Source organism: Vombatus ursinus, unplaced genomic scaffold (genome assembly GCF_900497805.2).
Source record: "Vombatus ursinus unplaced genomic scaffold, bare-nosed wombat genome assembly UNPS02014811.1, whole genome shotgun sequence".
Taxonomy (NCBI): domain Eukaryota; kingdom Metazoa; phylum Chordata; class Mammalia; order Diprotodontia; family Vombatidae; genus Vombatus; species Vombatus ursinus.
This window is the reverse complement of record NW_020954589.1, coordinates 7,347,612-7,369,928: the sequence shown is the minus strand read 5'-3', so window position 1 is coordinate 7,369,928 and position 22,317 is coordinate 7,347,612. Positions and strand designations below refer to the sequence as shown.

The following is a 22,317-nucleotide window of genomic DNA, read 5'->3' as shown; positions in this document are numbered from 1 at the left end:
TTGAAGCCGGATTTGAATTCAGGTCCTCCTGACTTCAGGGTCAGTGCTCTATCCACTGCGCCACCTAGCCGCCCTCCTATGATCCATTTATGAAAATGCCCCTAGAAGTACTTCTGAAGAATAAACTTTTCTTGAGCCACAGAAGCCTCATTAAACTGTCTAGCTCTTTTTTAGTTGAACCTTAGTAAGTCTTATCTCATTTTTCCATTCTGGTAAGTACAATCTTCTGTAGTGTCTGGGGAGAGCTTGCCCTGCTCTGCCTGATTTCATTTACTACCATACCTCCGTATCTGCAGTTCATGTTTCTCCACATTCATATTTCCCCCATCTCTCAGTACCTCTTGGGTTATTGATGGATTTTCGGAAGGTAGAAGCTTCACTGGTTACAGAAAAGAATTCAGAGAAGGACAAAAGTCTTCTGGCCCTGGTTGTGAGGGCTTGTTAATACCAGCCAGAAGGAATCTCCAATCTAGATGGAGGAAAAACAGGAGAAGGTAAGAAGAGAGGGAGAGGAAGGACAGAATAAGAAATGAAAATAAGGAGAAAAATAGAAGTTTTAAAGGTTCTTAAAAGTAAAATTGTTCCAGTTTCCTAAGAGTGTCCATCTTTTGTGGACAGAGGCTGATAGAACAGGGAAGAGGGAATTTTCTTACATGCTCACAACTGTATTAACAGATCTTCATAGACCTTAACCATAGGATTAAGGTCTACTAGGATGCTTGATCCCATTTCATATTGAGCAAAATGGACAGTTTGAACCATTGAGAAGTGGTAACTTGGAAAGAATAGAAAGTATGTTCTCTGTCTTTGTGCTAAATCATCTCACTGATCTGTCTCTTTCTGTTTATTTCTTCTAGCTGGACAGAATGGTAAGTTTTTTTTAATCTGTTTATCATCTCTTTTTTCCGTCAGTCTTTGAGAGGAGGGAAAATAAGGAGGGGTACATGCACGGCCATTTCCTAAGGTTTCTATTGCTCAGCTTCCTTTCCTTCCCCATTATCATCATGTGTGCCTCTGGGTTATTGATGAAATTTTAGAAAGTGGAAAATTTACTTTTTTTAAAAAAAATATATAACAGGTTCGTCAGGGATTTATAGGAATTCTCCCTTTCCCATTATTCCTGAACCTACTCAGGATTAGATTCAATAAGGTCTACGTTATTTCAGCTACTTCCCCTACTAGAAACTCCTATATCTTAGATATAATTATTGTTAACAAATCATTTTAACCTCAAATAGTAACTAAAAGCAAAGTGTCACATCATATTTCCTCTCTCTCCCTATCTCTCTCTTTTTCTCTCTTTCTCTGTCTCTCTCTGCCTCTATCTCTTTATCTTCATCTCTCTATCTCTTTATCTGTCTCTCTCTCTAATACACATACACATGCATTCATGCACTTGTACGTAAGTGTTAGATTAAGAAAAGAATAGTTAGGGCAGCTAAGTGGCACAGTGGATAGAGCATTGGCCTTGGATTCAGGAGGCCCTGAGTTCAAACCCAGCCTCAGTCACACAACACTTAGTAGCTGTGTGACCCTGGGCAAGTCACTTAACCCCATTGCCTAGCCAAAAAGAAAAGCATAGTAATGTAAAGGATTGTAATCATCATGCAATATAATATAAGGTGTCTTTAAAGCCTTAGTGTATTTTTAAGCTTTAATAGCTCTTAAAATGCACTAAGACTTTTGGGACACCCTGTATAACATATCAACAAATACCTATCACTTTTATTTCAACTCCAAAACCATCTCCTCTACCCCATTATATCTCCAGTCCTTCACACACACACGCACACACACACACACACACACATGCTGGCTGGAGTCAATATCTTCCCTTGCTCCTTCCGAGTCACAGTCTGATTGTTCTTGGTTTCTCATACAGCACACACACATACACACACACACACACACACACACACACACACCCCCATACACATACACAAAGTAGTTAAATACAAGGCAGATTGGGAGGAAGGACACTAGCACTTGAGGAGATCAGGAAATCCTTTATGCAAAAGGTAGTGCCTGAGCTGCATCTTAAAGGAAGAATGCTCACTCTTTAGTGAGCACTTTCCAGGCATGGGGTGAAGGGAGCAGCCAGGGCTTTTCATGGTGCTTAGCATGGACTTTAAAAGCTAAACAAGGGGCAGCTAGGTGGCGCAGTGGATAGAGCACCATCCCTGAAGTCAGGAGGACCTGAGTTCAAATCCAGTCTCAGACCAAATACTTGACACTTACTAGCTGTGTGACCCTGGGCAAGTCGCTTAACCCCAATTGCCAAAAAAAAAAGCTAAACAGAAGAGTTAATATCTTATCCTAAAGGCAATAGTGAGTCACTGGAATTGGTTAAGTAGAGAAGTCACATGGTTGATCTGTGCTTAAGGAAAACTACTTTGGTAGCAATGTACGGGATTACCAGGGTGATGACAGATTCAAGGCAGGGAGCCCTATTGCAATGATCTAAACAAGAGTTGACAAAGGTCTGAACAAAGGCAGTCGTTGTGTGAGTAGAGAGAAGGGGTTACTCTCACCATCTGCCTTTTCTGCTACTACTCACAAGATTTGACAATTGATTGGATATGTGGATAAAGAGCCCAGGATAGGGGCAGCTAGGTGGCGCAGTGAATAGAGTTCTGGCCTTGGAGTCAGGAGGACCTGAGTTCAAATTCAGCCTCAGACACTTAACATTAGCTGTGTGACCCTGAACAAGTCACTTAACCCCGATTGCCTCACCAAAAAAAAAAGAAAAGAAAAGAAAAGAATCCAAGATAATGCCAAGATCGTAAGACTAGGACCTTTAAAGGATGCTGGTGCTTTTGACGCAAATAGGAAAATTAAAAGATAGAAAGGTTTAGTGAGAAAAGTAATGAATCCAGTTTTAAATATATTGAGTTTAAAATGTCTACAAGACATCCAGTTTTGAAATGTCCAATAGGAAATTGATGGCCTGGGGCTGAAGCTCAGGTGAAAGAATGGAGCTGGATATATAGATCTAGAAATTATCTGCAAGGGATAATAATTAAACCCATGGGAGATGATGAGAGAATATAAAGGGAAAGGAGAAGAGAGCCCAGGGTGGGGGGAGGAAACCATGGAGAACACTTTACAGTTAGGGAGTGTGATATGATGGACCAGCAAAGGAGACTGAAAAGCAGCAGTTAGACAGGAGGCAAACCCAAAGAAAGTAGTGACATGAAAACCTAGAGAAGTAACAGTATCCAGAAGGAGGGGATGGTCAACCATGTCATATACAGCAAAGGATTAGGATTGAGAAAAGACCCATCAGATTAGGCAATTAAGAAATCTCTGGTAGCTTTAGAGAGAACAGTTTTAGTTGAATGATGAAATTGAAAACTAAATTGCAAAAGACTGAAGAATGAGTGAAAGGAGAAAAAGTGGAAGCAGAGACTATAGACAACTTTTTTCAAGGAATTTGGCTGAGAAAGGGAAGAGAGCTGTGGGATAACAGCTTGAGGAGATGGTAAGGTCTAGTGAAAGTGTTTTAAGGATAGGAGAGACCTGAGTATGTTTGAAGGCAGTAGGAAAGGAACCAGTTGATAGGAAGAGACAAAATTTGAGAGAAATTATTAAGATTGCAATTTGCTGCAAATGCTAGGATAACATGGGATCAGTGAACACGAAGAAGAGTTGGTCTTGGCAAGGAGAAGAGAAACTTATTTTTCAGAGACTGAAGGGAAGGGAGAAGAGAATTGGGAGATGATATCAAGGAGTTTTGAGAAGAAGGGAACAGGAGAAGAGGGAACTCATGCTGGATGTCTCGATTTTTTTTCAGCAGATGTAAGATCCTTAACTAAGGAAAGGGGAAGGGAAGGTGTAGAGGTCTGAGAAGGGAATAGATTTGGAAACCTCCTGTGGGGAGTGAGATAGGGAATAAAACAGAGAGAAATAATAGTACCACCTTGCTGCAGGGAGGGCCCAGTTGAGGCTGTATAATATGGTTATGGGATTTCCTATAGCTTTGTTTCACAGTTTATGAGTTTATGAGTAGTTTATGAGTAGTAGCAGAAAAGGCAGATGGTGAGAGTAACTCAGAGCTGTGATTGGGAAAGAGAGAAACAATGATAGAAAAAAAGAGGGGGCAAGAGATTCAAGAGTAGAGGCCAATGTAGCATTGAAATGGTTAACTATTGGGTTAGGATTAGAGAGCAAGGAAAATGAAATCAAGCAGAGATAATGGCTTGAGAAAGTACTGAAGGTTGGAGGTATCAATTAGAAAGATTAACATGCAGTAGAGGTGAAACATGGGGAGATAAAATGATAGGAGGTTATGGTCATATAGGGAAATGTCAGACTTTCTCATAAGTGAAGTGGAACATTTATGGGTATGGCAAGATCTAACGCATGAGCATCCCAATATTGTTGCTGAGGTGGAAGGAAAGAGTAGGTCATGGGAGACTGAGGAAATAGGATGTTGGAGAGTGCGAGGGAGGAGCATCTACACAAATGTTAAAGTACTCTATTATAGAGGCAATAGTTGAGGAAAGGAAGATGATGAAGCAGGCAGTGAACCCCTTGCATTCAGAAGATTAGAATAGTTTCTATGAGAAAAAATCAGAAGGCACTGAGTACAACAAGCACCAAACATCAAAAAAAGTGAAATTGTATTTTGACAAGAAAAATTCATTACAGATGTGCAAGTGATTCCTGAACAGGTGTTGCTATGCAGTCAGACAACCACTGTGTTAAAACATTGAAATTACTGCAAAACTAAAATGAGAAAAAGATGACTTGCAACTGAAACAACTGCACACTTGACAAACTTAAAATAGAAATTAAAAATGGAAAACAGAGCATATAGAATAGGAATAACAATAGCTAATGTTTATATGGTAATTATCACTGTACTTATTATGTACTAGGCTCTGTACTAAACACTTTGCAAATATTATCTCATTTGATCCTAACAACAACCTTGGGAAGTAGAAGCTATTATTATTCCATTTTACAGATAAGGAAACTGAGGCAAACAGAGTTTAAGTGACTTGTCCAGGATGACATGGCTTGTAAGTGTCTGAGGCTAGATTTGAACTCCAGGTTTCCTGACTCCAGGCCTAGCACTTTATCCATTAAAAACACCTATCTGCCTAAGGAGAATCACTGATTAACCTTATTTATTTAAATATTTATTCATTGTAAAATTATTTGCCATTAAAAATGAGACTAAAAGAGGCTGAATTTGAACTCAGGAAGATGAGTCTTCCTGATTCCAGGTCCAGTACTATGTGCCACCCCCTCCCATCCCTCTACCACCCACCACCACCACCACCACCCCCCACCCCTGCAACAAGATATTTGCTCAACTATTTGGAGAGAAGTAGAGAGCACCTATTACTTTATTGGCATAGAAAACTCTTGACAAGTCTTGAAAACTCTCTGCCAGGGCAGACTGAGGGATGTACAGACTTGCCTAAGACCTATATGAACTGATGCAAAGTGAAGTGAGAGGAGATCACTGTGCACGGTAACAGCAATGTTGCAATGACATATCAACTGTAAAAGACGTGGCTGCTCTGATCAATACAACGATCCAAGACAATTCCAAAAGACTCACAATGAAAAAATGCTATCGACCTTCAGAGAGAAAACTGATGAACCCTGAATGCAAACTAGCTTGCCTTTCAGAATTTGCAAAGCTTCTTTGATGACACCAAACTTCCCCCAGGAGTAAAGGCCCCGTAATTTTCGTGCCAATATTCTACCAATGAGGCTAGACAACTTCAAGTCATCAAACATTTCCTTTTCCCTCTTTTCTAGTTTTCTTGGCAGTAGCCTTTGGTGGGTTTGAAACGCCCTGTCCCCGGTGAAGGGAGGAGAAATGAATAGCTTGGTAAAGAAAAGCAACTTTCCTAAAATTGAAAGCTTGGCTTACCTAGCTCACTCGCGCCACCTGCTGCTTACAAATGGATGCGAAGTAAACATCCAAGGAATTAATTAAGGCAGCAGGCACTCCACTCCTTTCCAAAAACTACATCCTCTTTCTCACATCTAGCGCTTCATACAATAGGTAACTTAGAGCTAGGTGTTTAAAGTCAGTTTCAGAATCACTCTCTGCCCTGCTTCTCAACACCAGCAATCCCCTAGGACAGCTGCCTTCTCAGCATAGCTGCAGCCAGTGACCGCTGAAACCCCGGAGCAGCTCTTAGGAGCAGCGAATATCACTATCATGATCAAGGTCCAGACAGAATGCTGAAAAACAAAGCACATCTGCCATTTTCTTCTCCTCCATTTCATTTCTTTCTTCTTTTCTGGCTCCAACCTGAACTTCTCACCTCTCATCTCTCAGGAGACCTCTATCAAGCCTCTCACCAAGTCAGCTTCAATAACCAAGAACCAATTAGCTGTGGGTATCCTCTAGAGACACTTCTTACATTAACCAACAGCATGAAACAGCAGTCAAAAAAAGCTAATGTGACCTGAGATTGCATTAATAGAATATGACTTGTCAACTAGGAAATGGCCAAAAAAATTGTGATACATAAATGTAGTGGAATATTATTTATTAATATATTGTTATATATTATATAACATTGTATTATATAATATATAACATATTATATATTAATAATATTAATAAAAACCAATAAAATGGAAAATTTCAGAGAAACGTAGGAAGACTATTAGCTGAGGCAGAATGAAGAAAGCAGAACCAGCAAAATAATATGCATGATGACTATAACATAAATGAAAAGATCAAAAACAATTAAAAAGTTTATAATAAGCAAGCTTCGCTGCAGAGATGATATGAGAAAATGCATCTCTATCCCTTCTTTGCAGAGGTAGAACACTCTCATACTCAGTTAATGTGTTTTGTTTGTTTGCTGAGCTGGGGGTTTTTTTCCCTTTATTTATTCTTTGATACAGGGATTGGCTCAAGGAGCAGCAGAAAAGAAGGTATATATCTGGAAATCAAGATGTTAAAAAAAACAAATATCAATAATACTTTTTTAATGAGAATAATTCCCAAAATAAGGGAAGTGATAGTCCTGCAGTACTCTATTTTGAAAGTCAGACCACATGTGGAGTACTGCATGCTTCTAAGTACTATATTTTAGTAAGACAGCTAGGTAGTGCAAGGGATAGAAAGCTAGACTTGGAGTCAGCAAAATCTGAGTTCAGATCTTGCCACAGTCACAAGACGTGTCAGGCTCTGTGCTTTTTACAAATATTATCTCATTCAATCCTCACAGCAACCTTGGGGTAGGAGATATTGTTATCCCCATTTTGCATTTGAAGAAACTGAGACAAACAGATGTTTAAGTGACTTGCCCAGGGTCACACATCTAATGTCTGAGACCAGATTTGAACTCAAGTCTTCCTGACTCCAGACCCAGTGCTTTATCCATTGTGCCCCTAATGAAAGACATAATTATAAAGGAAAGTAATTATATTAAAATTCAGTTATTAAAATATTTTTAAAAACAAATTCACGTTTCCCAGGTTAAGAACCCTTGTTCTAGCAGAGGTTCCTAAAGTGGATGATACTGCCCTCTGCAAGTGCTAGAACCATCTAGAGGGTTGGCTCAGGTGCAATTGGGGGGTGTTGAACAATAAGGTGGCAGTAGAAGCATAAAGAAAGAAGAAAAGAGAAGAAAATTTTGAAAAAACTTCTGTTGTGTAACAGAGTTAAAGTCGTAGTGATTACATTGTTTTCTAAATAAACATACAAAATGCAAGTTATAACCAATCAGTGGTCAAGTCCCCCAACAGGTCTTAACAAGCAAGTGTTCGCAGGTGAGCATGTCACACATTGTCAGGAAGTCCAGCATGCATTGTCAGGAATATGTGCATGTAATGACTTTTTACAATATAATACTATACAGTTACATATGCAGTATCACATCATCAAAATTTCAATGTAAGAAAAAAATCACTAATTAACAATAAATTATTTAATTTAAGATGCATCATTTTTAAAAATATATTTTTCACATTTTTTTGAAATAACACAAATTTCTCCAAAAAAGCCATTAAAGGGTTAAAGAAAATAGATTTCTGGAGGGGAAGAACAGTAATTTTTTTTAAAGGGGGCAGTAGGCCAAATAAGTTTGGGAACCTCTGTTCTAGACTCTCTCTCCTTTGAAGATCTCGTCTCCTTTCTAATGTCTCCATTTATTTACCACCTCTGCACAGATGACTATAAAATCTCTATGCTCACCCTAACCCCAATCTCTTCTCAGAGTTCCAGTCACATATTTTCACTTGCCCATTGGTTCTCTCCACCTTAATGTTCTTTTAGAACTTCAAATCCAATATGTCCAAAACTGAGTTCAACTTTGGCCTAAGACACTTCCTAGTATGACTCTAGGCAAGTCACTTGCCTCAGTTTCCTCATCTGTATAATGAAGATAATAGCAACTACCTCCAAGGGTTGTTTTGAGGTTTAAATGAGATAATACTTGTAAAAGTGTTTCACATAGCTCTTGGTACATAGTAGGCACTTAATAAATTCTTATTCTCTTCCTCCTCCTCTCCCCTAGAAAGTATATAAGTAGGAACTTGCATAATCTTTGTGCCAAGCAAACTATAATGATTTCTCTATGTTTTTATTTCAGCAAGACGCTCAAAATCAATGAGTGAGTTATTTATTCGTTTGTCAATTCTGGGGTCCTTTGGCATCTTACGATGTCTAAAGCCCTTCCCTGTCTCCCCTACTCCTGATGGCAGGTTCTTTTCATGAGCTTGGGGTTCTTGCCTCCCTGTCCTCCCATTACTACCCCATATTTCTCTTAAGTTAGGCAGATCAGAGTCAAAGTATTGTACATTGGTCTGTGAGATTATTGTGAGGCAGCTGATTCTATTAAGCAGCACCTCGGTGGGAGAACTACCTCACCATGCAAAAGAAGTGATCTAGCCCTTCCCAGCCCTGGTGGGGGAGGGGAGGATTGTCATTTTTATGGGGAGGGGGATTAGTATAGAAAGCAAATGTACTCCACAGAAAACCTGGGCAAAGGGTGGAAAGTAGGGAGGTGGAAAGTGAAGAACCATAGTTAATATGAAAGGACACTAACCCATATTACAACTACTATCAGTGTTTAAAAATGGGGGAGAGAGAGAGAGAGAGAAGGGGGAGAGGGGGAAAGGGAGAGGGGGAGGGAAAGGGAAAGGGAGGAAGGGGGGAAGGGGGAGAGAGAATGAATGAATGAATGAATGAATAGCATGATATAATGGGAAACTTCTTGCTAGATTTGAAATTTGAGAACCTGGGTTCAAATCCCAGCTCTCTGCCACTTACCTGTGTGATATTGGGGAGGTCAGTCAACACTTGTGGGGCTCAATTTTTTTGTCTGTAAAAGTAGAGGGTTGGACTAGATCAGTGGTTTCCAAAGTGTTTATTCTATAAATACCTTTCAAAAAAATGTGCTTGTGAGCCCACTGGATAATTTAATGTACTACTCATAATATTCTTTTTGATTTATCCATTAAGTGGTTACAAAAATAACTTTTGTCCCCCAAAGCTCCAAATTTAATGTTATATAAGTATAGAATTTAAATTTTTATTCTACCTGTAATTATGAAAATCTTAATTTTAAAATTATAAAACTGTAGTTGTAAAATAATTAATATTTTATATGGAATATTATGTAAGAATTTTAAAAAATCATCTAGCAAGACCTTATATGTTTACTATTATCTGTAAGACTTCATATTGATTTTATTTTACAAGTTTTATTGACCATAAATGATATTTTTGATGAAATAAGTTACAATTTGAAAGATGTTTACCATAATATAATAATCACATATAAGTTTAACTTCAATGTTAGACAGTCTTATTTGAACAAAGATTTGTGACATTTGGCACAACGTCAGACCAATATGGTCTTAAATCTGGTTCCTATCAAGTTTATTTCTGCACTTCAATTTTAAACAAGAATAAAGTAAAAATGCTTGTTTATAAAAAAAATATGTGATGGAAAATGATAGAAGAAATGATAGAAGAGAGCTTATCAAGCTCTCTTGCTAAGGAATAGAAGTTAATTTTTTTTATATTAAGCCATCTAACCAAAATGAATAGCTAGTTATAACATAAAATATTTACCTTTCTACTGGCTAATTACAAGCTCTGTGTTAAATAATAAATGTACTTAAAGTTTTTATTTGTTACATCTTTATTTTTAACAATGTTCATATATAGACTGACCTTTGTAGAGAAAGAATCTCTTCAAATGTAACTTTCTTCTGTTCTACTACTGGCATACCAGCTACATTCTCACAGAAATTCTACTGACTGATTGACCAGTTTTGCCAACTAGTTCATTTGAAAATCCTCCAGAGAGAAAAATAAAATAAGCAGAGGACAAATTTAAAGTAGAAAAAAAGGCTTAATATGGTAGGGAAAGGCATATGAGGGTTTGGTTTTTTTCCTGCAATATGTTTGTAATGTTACACAATGGTTTCAAGATGGTATGTAATGCTTATCCAGAAAACATAGTTTAAACAGCCTAACATTTGCACTGAAAAAATGCAAGTGTTCATAATATCTCAATCACGTGATTGCACAGATAATGAGATATGATTCTAGGACAACAAAGAGGAATGAAGGAGTTATTCTGTTGCAGTGTACAGAACACAGTTACGCATCTAATCATCTGTTGGGAATCAGTATGTGTTTGAATTTCAAACTCTTGTAGTGGTCTGGAAATAATTTGATGAAAGATTGAGAAAATGCAAAAACATGTATAGGGCGGAGACCTACATGTAGTGAGGCCCACATGTGGCAAGGGCTGTCTTTGTCTTTGTCCTGCTCAAAGGGAGGCAGAAGAGACATCTCTAGCCTCTTCTCCCTCCACCCTTCTCCAAGGGAGATATTCATTTCTGCCAGGAAGGGAAGCAGGAATTTGGGGCTAAAGGCCACTCTGCTCTCCTCAGAGAGAAGGAATACTGGGCTAGAATTGTATCTATCTACTCCCTTAAATATTATTAGTCTAGAGGATATGTTCAGGTTCAGTCTAACTTCTGATGACCTTGTCATTATTAGGGGGAAGCAGGACCCCAAGTTCTATATCCAAAGCTTGACCCCTCTCCTACCAAAGGCAGTTCCACAATGAACAAGAAGACCTGTTTTTCCAAATCATAGCAAAACAGAAATCTGAAAAGGTAAACATAGGAGAATATATATCTGACCACACAGTGTAAAGGAGCTCTCCTATTGTGAGTCAGGTGGCTCATCTCAACCGAGAGAGAGAATCCTTGATTTCACATAAAAGGAAACTCCCTGCAGTCTCTAGTGTAGCAAGCTAGGAATAGGGACATGATGGAGACTGCCAGCTCCTCCCACATCTTCCCAGAGTTTTTTCCTTTGGCATCCTGAATCGGTGTTGGCCTCTTCCATCTTCCATCTAGAATCTGGAAGCCAGAATCACCCAAAGCAACTTGAAGGTCAAAGAAGACCTGAAGCTTGAAGAGTCCCAAAGAGGACAGGACAGAGCTGTCACACTCTCACCAACTCTGCTCTGCCCTTCATTTGTCTCCATCAATAATGAAAGAGCCCCTTACCAACTGGGACAGGGGCTACATATGAGTTTAGAAGCTGTGAGAGACTGCTGCAATCACTGCATTCAAACATCAGAATCATTGTGCACATAACCATGAAAGTTTCAAATCACTGCAGAAACAAACCTATAATTCTCCAAACACACATATGCTTATTGTCACAGAGGAAAAATATATTCATAACACAACTGAGTAATTATTTACAGCTTAAGGAAGTATTTTTTTTTCAATTTAGTGGGAATCCCTTGTACTATCATCATGAACTAACTCCCAAAGAATTAAAGAACCATTAAATGGGAACCACTGGACTAGATACCCAGTAAGCTACCTTCCAGCTCCATTTGTGATGCTATGAAATGGACAAAGTTGGTAAAGAGGAAAAGGGCAAAGAAAGATCAGGAAAATATGAGAGATCAGAATAAACCATCTACAGAGCAATTATGCTGACCTCATTGTTGTACGCCTGTGAAATCTGGATAGTATACCAGTGACATGCCAGGAACCTGAATCACTCCCATTTGAATTGTCTTAGGAAGATTCTGATGATCACCTAGCAAGATAAAGTATGGGATACCAAGGTCCTTTCTGGAGCTGAACTGACAAGCATTCAAACTCTACTGCAGAGTGCAATTCCAATGAGCTGACCATGTTGTTTGAATGCCAAACATACATTTGCCTAAAAGACTAAAAAACTCGAGTTAAAAAAAAGCCTTGAGTATATGCAATTTTTGTAACATGAAAAATCACAGGACTCCTGAAAAGATGGCAGAGTAAGAAGATGCCAAGGAGCCAGTCTCCTCATAGTCCCTCTAAATACAGTTAGAAAGGCTTTTTTAAGTTCTAGAAATCATAACAACAAAATAAAATTCATCTGAAAGACAATGAACAAATCTGAGAAAAGTCTCTGAAAGCATTTTATTTTGTTTAAGACACAAAGGACTCAAAGGCACACTTGAACAAATATGGAAAACAGAAAACATCTCCAATAGGCCGTACATGTTGTCTCTCCCATTAGAATATGAGTTCCTTGAGGCTAGGGACCATGTTTTTGCCTTTCTTTGTATCCCCAATCACTACCTTGTCACAGTGGAGGGGCTTGGCTTACCCAAGATGGACAGGTCATAGTGGATCACAAAAGGTGATACACTGGAGAAAGATATGACAAACCACTCCAGTATCTTTGCCAAAAAAAACCCCATGGACAGTACTAAAATGATAAAAGAGATGATATTGGAGGACGAGGCCCTCAGGTTGGAAGGCAGAAGCATTGCCAACAAAAAAGCTAGTAAAGGTGATAGAATTACAGCTGAGCTAAGTGCTCCACTCATGTGCAGAAAATTTGGAAAACATTGGCCACTGGACTGGAAAAGAACAGTTTATGTCCTAGGTCCTAAAGTAGGACAATGCCAAGGAATATTCAAATTACTGAACAAATGCACTCATTTCACATGCTCTCAAAGTTATGCTTAAGATTCTGCAAACTAGGCTTCAGCAATATGTGTATCAAGAATTACCGGAAGAGCAGACTTGTTTTCAAAGAGGCAGAGGAATTAGAGATCAAATTGCCAACATTTGCTAGACTATGGAGAAATCAAGGGAGTTTCAAAAAAAAACATCTATACTAAAGTCTTTAACTCTGTAGATCACAACAAAACGTGGCAAGTCTTCAAAGATATGGGAGTGCCAGATCATTTTACTTGTCTCCTGAGGAACCTGTATGTGGGCCAAGAAGCAATAGTTAGAACTGAACATGGACCAACTGATTGGTTTAAGATTGGAAAAGGAGTATGACAAGGCTGTATATTGTCACCTTGTTTATTTAACTTATAAGCACAGTACATTATGTAAAATGCCAGGCTGGATAAATCAAATGTTGAAATTAAGGTTGCTGGGAGAAATATCAACAATGTTAGATATTCAGATAATACCACTCTGATGGCAGAAAGTGAAGAGGAATTAAGAAGCCTTTTGATGAAGGTGGAAAAGGAGAGTATAAAAACTGGCTCAAAGCTTAACATTGAAAAAACTAAGATCTTGGCAACTTATCCTATCATTTCCTAGGGAAAAAAGGGAGAAGAAATAGAAGCAGTATCAGATTTTATGTTGTTGGGCTCAAAGATCACTGCAGAAAGCAAGTGCAACCATGAAATTAAAAGATGCTTGCTACTTGGAAGGAAAGTTATGGTAAATCTGGACAGCATACTAAAAAATAGAGACATCACCTTGCCAACAAAGATCCATATAATCAAAGCTATGGTTTTTCCAGTAGCAATGTATGGCTCTGAGAGTTAGACTGTAAGGAAAGCTAAGTGATGCAGAATTGATGCTTTCAAATTGAGGTGCTAGAGAAGACTTTTGAGAGTCCTTTGGACAGAAAGGAGATCAAATCAATCAATACTTAAAGAAATTAATTTGGGTTGTTCACTGAAAGATCAAATACTGAAGCTGAAGTTTAAATTCTTTGGCCACATAATGAGAAGATGAGACTCATTGGAAAAGACTCTGGTGTTGGGAAAGATCGAAGGCAAAAGGAAAAGGGGATGGCATGAACTTGGACAGACTTTGAGAGATTGTGGACGATAGAAGGGTGGGTGTATTATGGTCCATGGGGTCACAAAGAGTTGGACACAACTGAACAACAACTGGGTAGTATAATTTTATACCCATCACATTGTCAAAAATAAGTAAACTATTTTTTTAAATCAGTAGGGTTTTAGGGAAACATATACCTTCATAAATTGTGGGTACAATTGGAAAATTTCAGCTAAGTGGTTAAGTGAATAGAGCATAGGTCCTGAAGTCAGGAAGACCTGAGTTGGAATCCAGATTCAGACACTTAGTAACTGTGTGACCCTGGGCAAGTCACTTAACCTCTCTATTTTGTTTTGTTTTGCTTTGTTTTCAGTCTCTTCATTTGTAAAATGGAAATAGCAATAGCACTAACCTCACAGAATTGTTGTGAGGGTCAAATGAGTTATCATATGTAAAAGCGCTTTGCAAACTTTAAAGAACTGAATAAATCCTAGCTAGCTATTACTATTATTAGGGAAGCTAGATGGCGCAGTGGATGGAGTGTTGGGCCTAGGTTCAGGAAGACCTGAATTCTAATCCAGCCTCAGACATTTACTAGCTTGTGTGACCCTGGGCAAGTCACTTAACCCTGTTTGTCTTGGTTTCCTCATCTATAAAATGAGCTGGAAAAGGAAATGGCAAACCACTCCAGTATCTTCTCACAAAAAAAAAAAAAGAAAAGAAACCTAAATGGAGTTACAAGGAGTTGGACATGACTTTTCAGTTTTTCAGCAATTAAGCAACAAATTGTTGCTGTTTTTGTTGTTGTTGTTAAGAGCAATTTGACAGCAGAGTAAAAACTGATTTCATCCTTTGAACCAATGATCCCCTTGCTGAGAACATATCCTAAAGATACAACTCTATAAAAAGTCTCCCACAATAGTCTTCCAATGCTACATTGTAACATAAAAATGACCTGAGTGTATCCAAGACCATGTCTATGGAACACAAGCTCTGATGGGGTCACCCAAACTAGAAAGATTGTGCCTACCGAAGCACGGAAGGGCTCATCTCCAACACATTGGCCATTAGGTGATAAATTCTTTGGACTTGGAAACCCACAAAACAAAACAAAGAAAAGAATAAAACGGCTTTCAATATCATATGTCCCATGCCTACTTCTAAAGTGACATTAAAGGGACAAAAAAGGGGGGCAGAGGATGCTAAGAATAATTTATTTAAAAATCACAAGGTTTGTTAGACCACCTAAACATTAACTGTTGACAGGTATGCAGGGTGTGAGAATTTTGTTCAGTGATAAATGATGTCATTGGAGGAATTGCAGCACAGGGATATTCACATATTCTTGCTATAAATGTAGCCAAAAGACACAAAGAAGTTGCAGCTAAATGACTCACAAATAAAGGAGTTGTCAATGTTGATGATTTTGCCTTGAAATTCTTCTTTTTAATTTTATTGTCTTGAAATTCTTACGATGAGTTCAACTTTAAGCAGAAAGATTACCAAGAAGATAAGAAAGTTTCTGTGACAATATTTATTGCAGAGAATGAAAAGGTTGAGAATTTAACAAAGAACTTTACAAGATTCTCCAAATCAATATATACCCTGCTACATGGTGATTTAAATGTAGAAGTGGTCACAAGGGAGGAGGAGTAAGAGAGAGAGAGAGAGAGAGATGAAAATGGATGGATATGATAAATATAGATAGACATAGATATAGACTTGAATATGGATCAAGATATGGTTATGATATAGATATTGATATAAAAATGAATATAGATGGTATATAGACATATAAATATGGATATTTATATGGGTGATAAATAGCTGATATCGAGTTATAGACATAGATATATAGATACGGATAAGGTTATTGATATAAATATCACTTAGATGTAGATGTAGGTATCAACATTGATAGATTATATCAAGATATATAGATATGTGTATATGTATATGTGTGTATTTATTTATGTATTCATGTGTGCAAGAATACATGTGTATATTTATGCCAGAAAATATGGTTCAGGATAAAAAAAAAACTGTTTTGTATGTTACTAATAAACTTCATGCTTGTAAAGGTATTCTAGAGGCAGACGGGAAGAACTTTAAATGCTGAGCAAAGGAGCTTGTACTTAATCCTAAAGAAATAAAAGGAGCCACTGAAAGTTCTTAAGCAGAGTCAGACCTGTACTTCAAGATGATTATTTTGGGTGCTTTGTGGAGGGTGAATTAGAATGGGGGGAAATGGCAACTGGGAGTACAATTAGGAGGCTATTGCAACATTCCAAGAATTAATGCCTAAATGAGGGTGGTTGTCAGGTGAATAGAGAGAAAGGGGATGTCTATAAGACTTGTTATAGAGGTAGGATTAACTAGATGTGGCAGCTGATTGGATATGATGAGGAAAGGAGAGGGAAGGGACACAGATGAGGTTTTGAGGTTGTGGACTTGAGTGACTGGAAAGATGGTGTTGCCCTCAACAGAAATAGGAAAGTTAAGAAGAGGAGTGGGTTTAGAAGGAAAGGGAATTAGTTTCCATTTTGGATTTATTGAGTTTTAAATTTCCTATGATCAGTCCTATGACTCAGATCTGTGTATTTATCTCACCGGATTGTAAGATCCTTGAGGGTAGCACCTGTGTCTTGTTTCACCTTCCAATCCCTAACACATTATCTCCTAGGCATTTAATAAAGGTTTACTGCATAATACTTTATTTCATTATAGATGACATAAAGAAGTATAAAAAACCAGGATTATCATGTAAGTTTTCTGGCTTTCCCCAGGTTCCATTATGCATCTTCTGTTGAGTCTAGGGGGTTTCCCTGATCTTCTTATTCCCTTTTCCCCAGTCTGTGATAGTTTACATGCTTCCCAATCTTCTCTCCTTCCACATTCCCAAGAATCGTTCCTAAGATAATTAAGTCTGGCAAAGCAGAAAGCAGTGACATTTTCATAAGTTAAAAATCAAGACTAGGGAAGAAAAACCACAGCAAAGGATGGCTTGACTCCCAAGTTTCAGCTATAACTAACATGGAAGGCTGGATGTTTTTGAGGGTTCCATTTCTGATATTTCTTCCCACTCACCACCCCCAATCCATATCACTAGGAACCATTATTTCCCCACTGATTTATTTTTTTGTTTTTATTTTAGTGAAATCTGCAGAATCCAGAAGTAAGTTCCTCTTCGGTTTCTTAACTGTGCTATGTCTTGGTCCCCTATCATTTTTTCTTCTTTTTGCTTTTTGGTAGGGCAATCGGGGTTAAGTGACTTGCCCAGGGTCACACAGCTAGTAAGTGTCTCCTATCATTTCTAAGAGTGCAGATGAGTCCCCTGGGAGGCTTCCTTATCCCTGGCTGCTCCCATTTCCAGAGATGCCAAATCAGAGGCTCCTATTTTTCCCTAACTACCTCATTCATTCAGTACATAACTAACTCAGAGAGTCTCTAAATTTTTGTGAGGAAACTTAACCATTTTCATTTCCCCAAAGAGTTGTGAAAACTGCATGTGTGTGCGCATGTCCCTCCCTTCAGCTTCCCTCCTGGCCTACAGCCAGTTCCTCCACCCCTAACACCAATCAGACTATTTCAAATGTGCTCCAAGAGGACATCTGGCAAATTCCCTCTATACTATACATACTGCTGTTGAGCTTAGAAACACTGAAAAATCTCATATGTCAACACGAAGAATCATAGTCCTAGCAATGTTGCCCTCGTAATGGTCCAAATGATAGGTAAATTTTAAAGGATTTTCCCAAACTAGGTGAAACTCCCATTCGCTGGCCTTGAAGAGCCCGCAACGGGGAACTAGCAAAGACTGGAACTCTCTGGCCTCTCACCCATTCTGCCCTGCCCTCTGCGACGCATGCCATCCATCTCCTCCAATCAGGAGGGTTTGGGGGCAAGGGTTACACAAAGGAAAAGAGAAAGGAATAGGCAAATCCAGAGGGAAAGGATGGGAGAAAAAGAGTGGGGTTGGAGGGAAAGAAAAGAAGGCATCTAAATGGAATAGAATCTTAGCTGTCTTCTGAAGGATTTCATTGCCCTGTACAGGGAAGGAGAAGGAGTGGCCCTTTCTGCAGCCCAGGACTTCCTTCCTCTCTCAAGTTACCAGATTAAAACAGACCCGCAAAAATGACCCTCAGGAAGCATATGTCCTTACTGGTTTTGATGTAGCTACTATATGCGTGGTGGACCCTAACGGGTGGCGGAGAAAAGGAATTAGAACTCCCTGTGGGTCTGTTTCTTTTATTTTCACTAGAAGGATTATCCTTAGGAAGTGTCTCTGTTTAGGCCAAACCTATGAGTTTGGGTTTTTTCTTGTTTGTATTTTCCAATGCATTTCACAGCACCCATCCATAACATCCATGTATTACTCAACTCTTACTCTTAGTGTAGTCTCTACAGTATTAGAAGGATCGTCTTCTTGGGCTGCTGCTTCCATTTCTAGGGGTTCAGGGGCTTAGAGCTCATTTTTATCAGTCTCTTATATCCCCATTACCCAGCATTCTCCTAAACTATTACCGATTTGGGAGAAAATACAAACATAAAAAACAAAGAGTAGAGGAAAAGTCTCCTAACTGTGGTTTATAATGGCCTTTCACCAAGTGAGGACTTATAAGTTGAAAAGGTCAGAAGAAAAGAAAGAAAATGAGAGAGTGTTAGGAGGAAAACAAAGGCAGCACATTTAAGTTGGAATGTAACTTTATCACCCTGTGAAGGTTTTTAGGACCATGCAATCAATAAAAAGAAAGATCCATTCTTAGAAGTATTGCATCCAGGGCAAACACCACAAAGCACACTGGAGGAAAGCAAACACCAAGGGGAAGGTGCAATGAGACACCACCCTCAGGGAGGTGAAACCAAACCCCAGGACACAAGCTTGAAAACACTGCTGGGCTGGCTCTCATCCAGACTGGGGAAGGAGATTACCCCAGCATGCCACCTGGTAGCTTCTTATTTTATCTAATTATTCTTTCAAACGAGTTGCTTGAGCTCTGTTGTTTCTACCTTACTGAAAGACTGCCAGCGCCATCAACACCATCTACATGTGTTGCCCTGGAAAAAAGTCCTAGTTGCCCCAGTCTAGTTATGACTCTGGAAAGAATAAACCACCCCTTTCCTATAGACATCTCAGATTGAGCAAGGAGCTGAAGCCACCGACACCACAATGCCTGGCACATAGTAGGTGCTTAATAAATGCTGACTGATTGATCTAATAACAGGGGATGAATCTATCCCATTTCATTATACTGAAGTTAACACGAAAGGGTACCATCTGAGAGATGTCATTACTGACATCCAACCCCCCAAGAAAAACTGTATTCTCCTTATGGCAGATCATCTTCACTGACCTTTTTGTTTGTGTTTGCCTTTTAGCTGGACCTAAGGAACCCAATGGTAAGTTATTTGTTCTATTACTCTAGTGCTACAATCTCCTTCAGAATCTGAAAGGAGCCTTCCCCTATCCTGGCTGAAAGACTTTGAGGCTCAAGATTCTTCAATACCCAGAATCCCCCTGCAAGTCGCCTGACTTCGAGTCTCCTCCAGTATCTGTAAGGACCTGAGCCTTATACTAGCTGCAGTTCTTTGAAGTTCCTATTTCCTTGATCTCTCTTACTTCCTCAATATCCAGAATCCTTCTAAATTATTAAGAATTGAGGAAAGTGAAAACCATGGCACCATAATAGGAGATAATGAAGGATCTCAGCATACCTGACCCTGGGTGTATTGATCCTTACGGAGGCAGTTTTCCTTAAACCAGAAATCACACCCTGACTTCTTCTGTTTTTCAGAGCTCCCTCAGAAGACAAACGAATTCAGTAAATTGCCTATGTCTCAATCTGAGTATCATTTGTTCCTTTACAATCCCCAAAATCCTTCTCTGACCTTTATATTTATCTCTTTCTAGTTGTGCAATTGGCCTAAAATCCACGTGTCTCAGATTTGGTGGGCGATTCTATTACCAACAACCCCCTAGGCTGGAGACCAGAAAGCCAGTTTTAAGGTGGCTACCTGTCCCTAACATATACCTATGTTACCTTGTTGTGAGAAACAAATGTGTTAGCATATATAAAATGTTTTGCAAACCTTGAAGTGCTATATAAATGATAGCTATTATATTATTATCCTTTTGATTAGTTATCATGGCTTTTCTTTTTAAAAAATATTTATTACTTATTTTTAACATTCTTTTTAAAATCTTGAATGCCAAATTCTCTCCCTCCCTCCTGCCTCTTCCCCACCTATTGAGAAGTTGAGCAATATATCAATTTTACAAGTGAAATCATGCAAAACATATTTCAATATTAGTCTTATCTCAAAAAAAAAGCAAAAAAAAAACAAAGTGAGAAAACCATACTTCAATTGGCACTCAGAGTTCATCAGTTATTTCTCTAGAGTTAGATACATTTTTCACCATGAATCTTTGGGAATTTTCTTGGATCATTATATTATCAGGGGAGCTAAGTCTTTCACAATTGATCATCATTACAATATTGCTGTTAACTGTGTACAAGACCTCCTGATTTTGGTTACTTCACTGTGCATGAGTTCATACAGATCTTCCCATATCATGATTTTCTTAGGGATGAGAGTGGGGAAGAGAAAGGTCATGTTTCTGGGCGAGACAGTCAAGGAAAAATGAACAGTTAGTGACCTTTCAGTATAACTCCCTAGTTTATGCTTGGTGGTCATAACAGATGGTTTTTTCCTCCAATAGCTCCATGGTTGAACTTCACCTCTGGTTTGGGGTTTTGGTTTGGTTTGTTTGTTTTATTTTTTTTCCATTGGTTGAGTTTTGTTTTGGGGGCTTTTTGGGGTAGTGGGGTTGGGGGTTTTGTGTGTTTTGGTCCTTAACCGATTACTCTGTTGCAAAATTCTACATTCTCTGGCAATAAAGAAAGAATTTTCATTGTTTATTAAATGAAATGACCTTGAAGTTTCAAGCAGTCAGGCAAACTGAGTGAAAAAATGGAATATAACAGCTACTAAATCTCAGATTGGCTACAAATGTCTCTTTATTAGAGTGATTCAAGCTAAGTAATGCAAACCAAAGATACTTCTGGCACATAAACTACTTGCCTCACATCTATAAAAGCCATTTTTCCCTGAATTTCCTAATTACAGTTTAAGTTTTCATCTGTGTTTTTCTTTCTTGGAGGAAAACAAATAGTAATCATCCAATTTTTTAAACAAACTTCTTTGCATGGTTAGCCCCAGCTTTTTTATAGTCTTTGTCCCTAAAACTGTTGTTGTTGCTGCTGATGATGATGATGACGTTGTTGACACTGAAGAAGGGAGCAGCTCCGAACTCATTTACCTATGGAAACAATGCTTTAAATGGTGGGTTGGTTCCCAGTTTGCCAGCCAACCTCTAAAAGTCCTCTTGAACTTTGTTTATAAAATCAGAACATTACTTGTCTGGCCTACCTCCACAGGACTGGTGTGGATCAAATAAAAGGATGCTTGTGAAACTGCTTTTCCACTTTCATTTCCAGGAAAATGTGGCCAAGTTCAAATATACTTTGCACTGCACTGAATAAGAATAAAGGATGCTTTGTTAACAACCTACAAGGCTTCCCAGAATTGAAAAGGGGCAGGGAAAGAGGGAAGACATAGAAAGGATAAGAGAACAAGGAGAAAAGAAGGAAGAATTGAGAGACAGAAAGAAAAAGGGAAAAGGGAAGGAGGAAGGAGAAGATGAGAGGGTGAACAAAGGGAAAGACAAAGAAAAAAAGAGGTAAGAAGGAAGAAGTGAAGTCAGGAAGGAAGGATAAAAGGGAAGGGAAAGATCTGGTAAGACGGTAACCACAAAGAAATTTTTTTTTTTAAGTAGAGAGGGAGTAAGTAAGAAGTAAAGGGTAAAACACATGAAGGGAAGAAAAAATATGGAAATGGAGACATCAAACTTTAAATTAAGAAACTAGATGTCCCAGTTTTTAATGACCTATGACACCTATAATGTTTAATCACACCATCAGGTGGGCAGATGTGTGCTTTGGGGCTAAGGGAGCGTTTTATGTAGCTATAGACAACCTATGCCTGGCTTTGTGTCTGGCCATTTCTAAATCAAATGGAGATAAATTCCCAAAGAAATGCTCTTTTCTGAGGAGCTTAAAGTCAGAATCAATAAACATTAATTGCCATGTGCCAGGTACTCTGCTAAATGCTGGAGATGCACAAGCAAGCATAAGACAGTCCCTGCTTTCAAGGAGTTCACAGTCTAATGGGAGAGAGAATACATAAAAAGAAGCTAAAAAGCTAGAGAAG

At 38.6% G+C, this 22,317-nt stretch overlaps 1 pseudogene; it reads right to left on the bottom strand.

Annotated features, from left to right (window-relative positions):
- Nucleotides 1-6,186, bottom strand: part of LOC114053565 — a 73,142-nt pseudogene extending 66,956 nt beyond the window's left edge.
- Nucleotides 6,187-22,317: the final 16,131 nt, after the last annotated feature.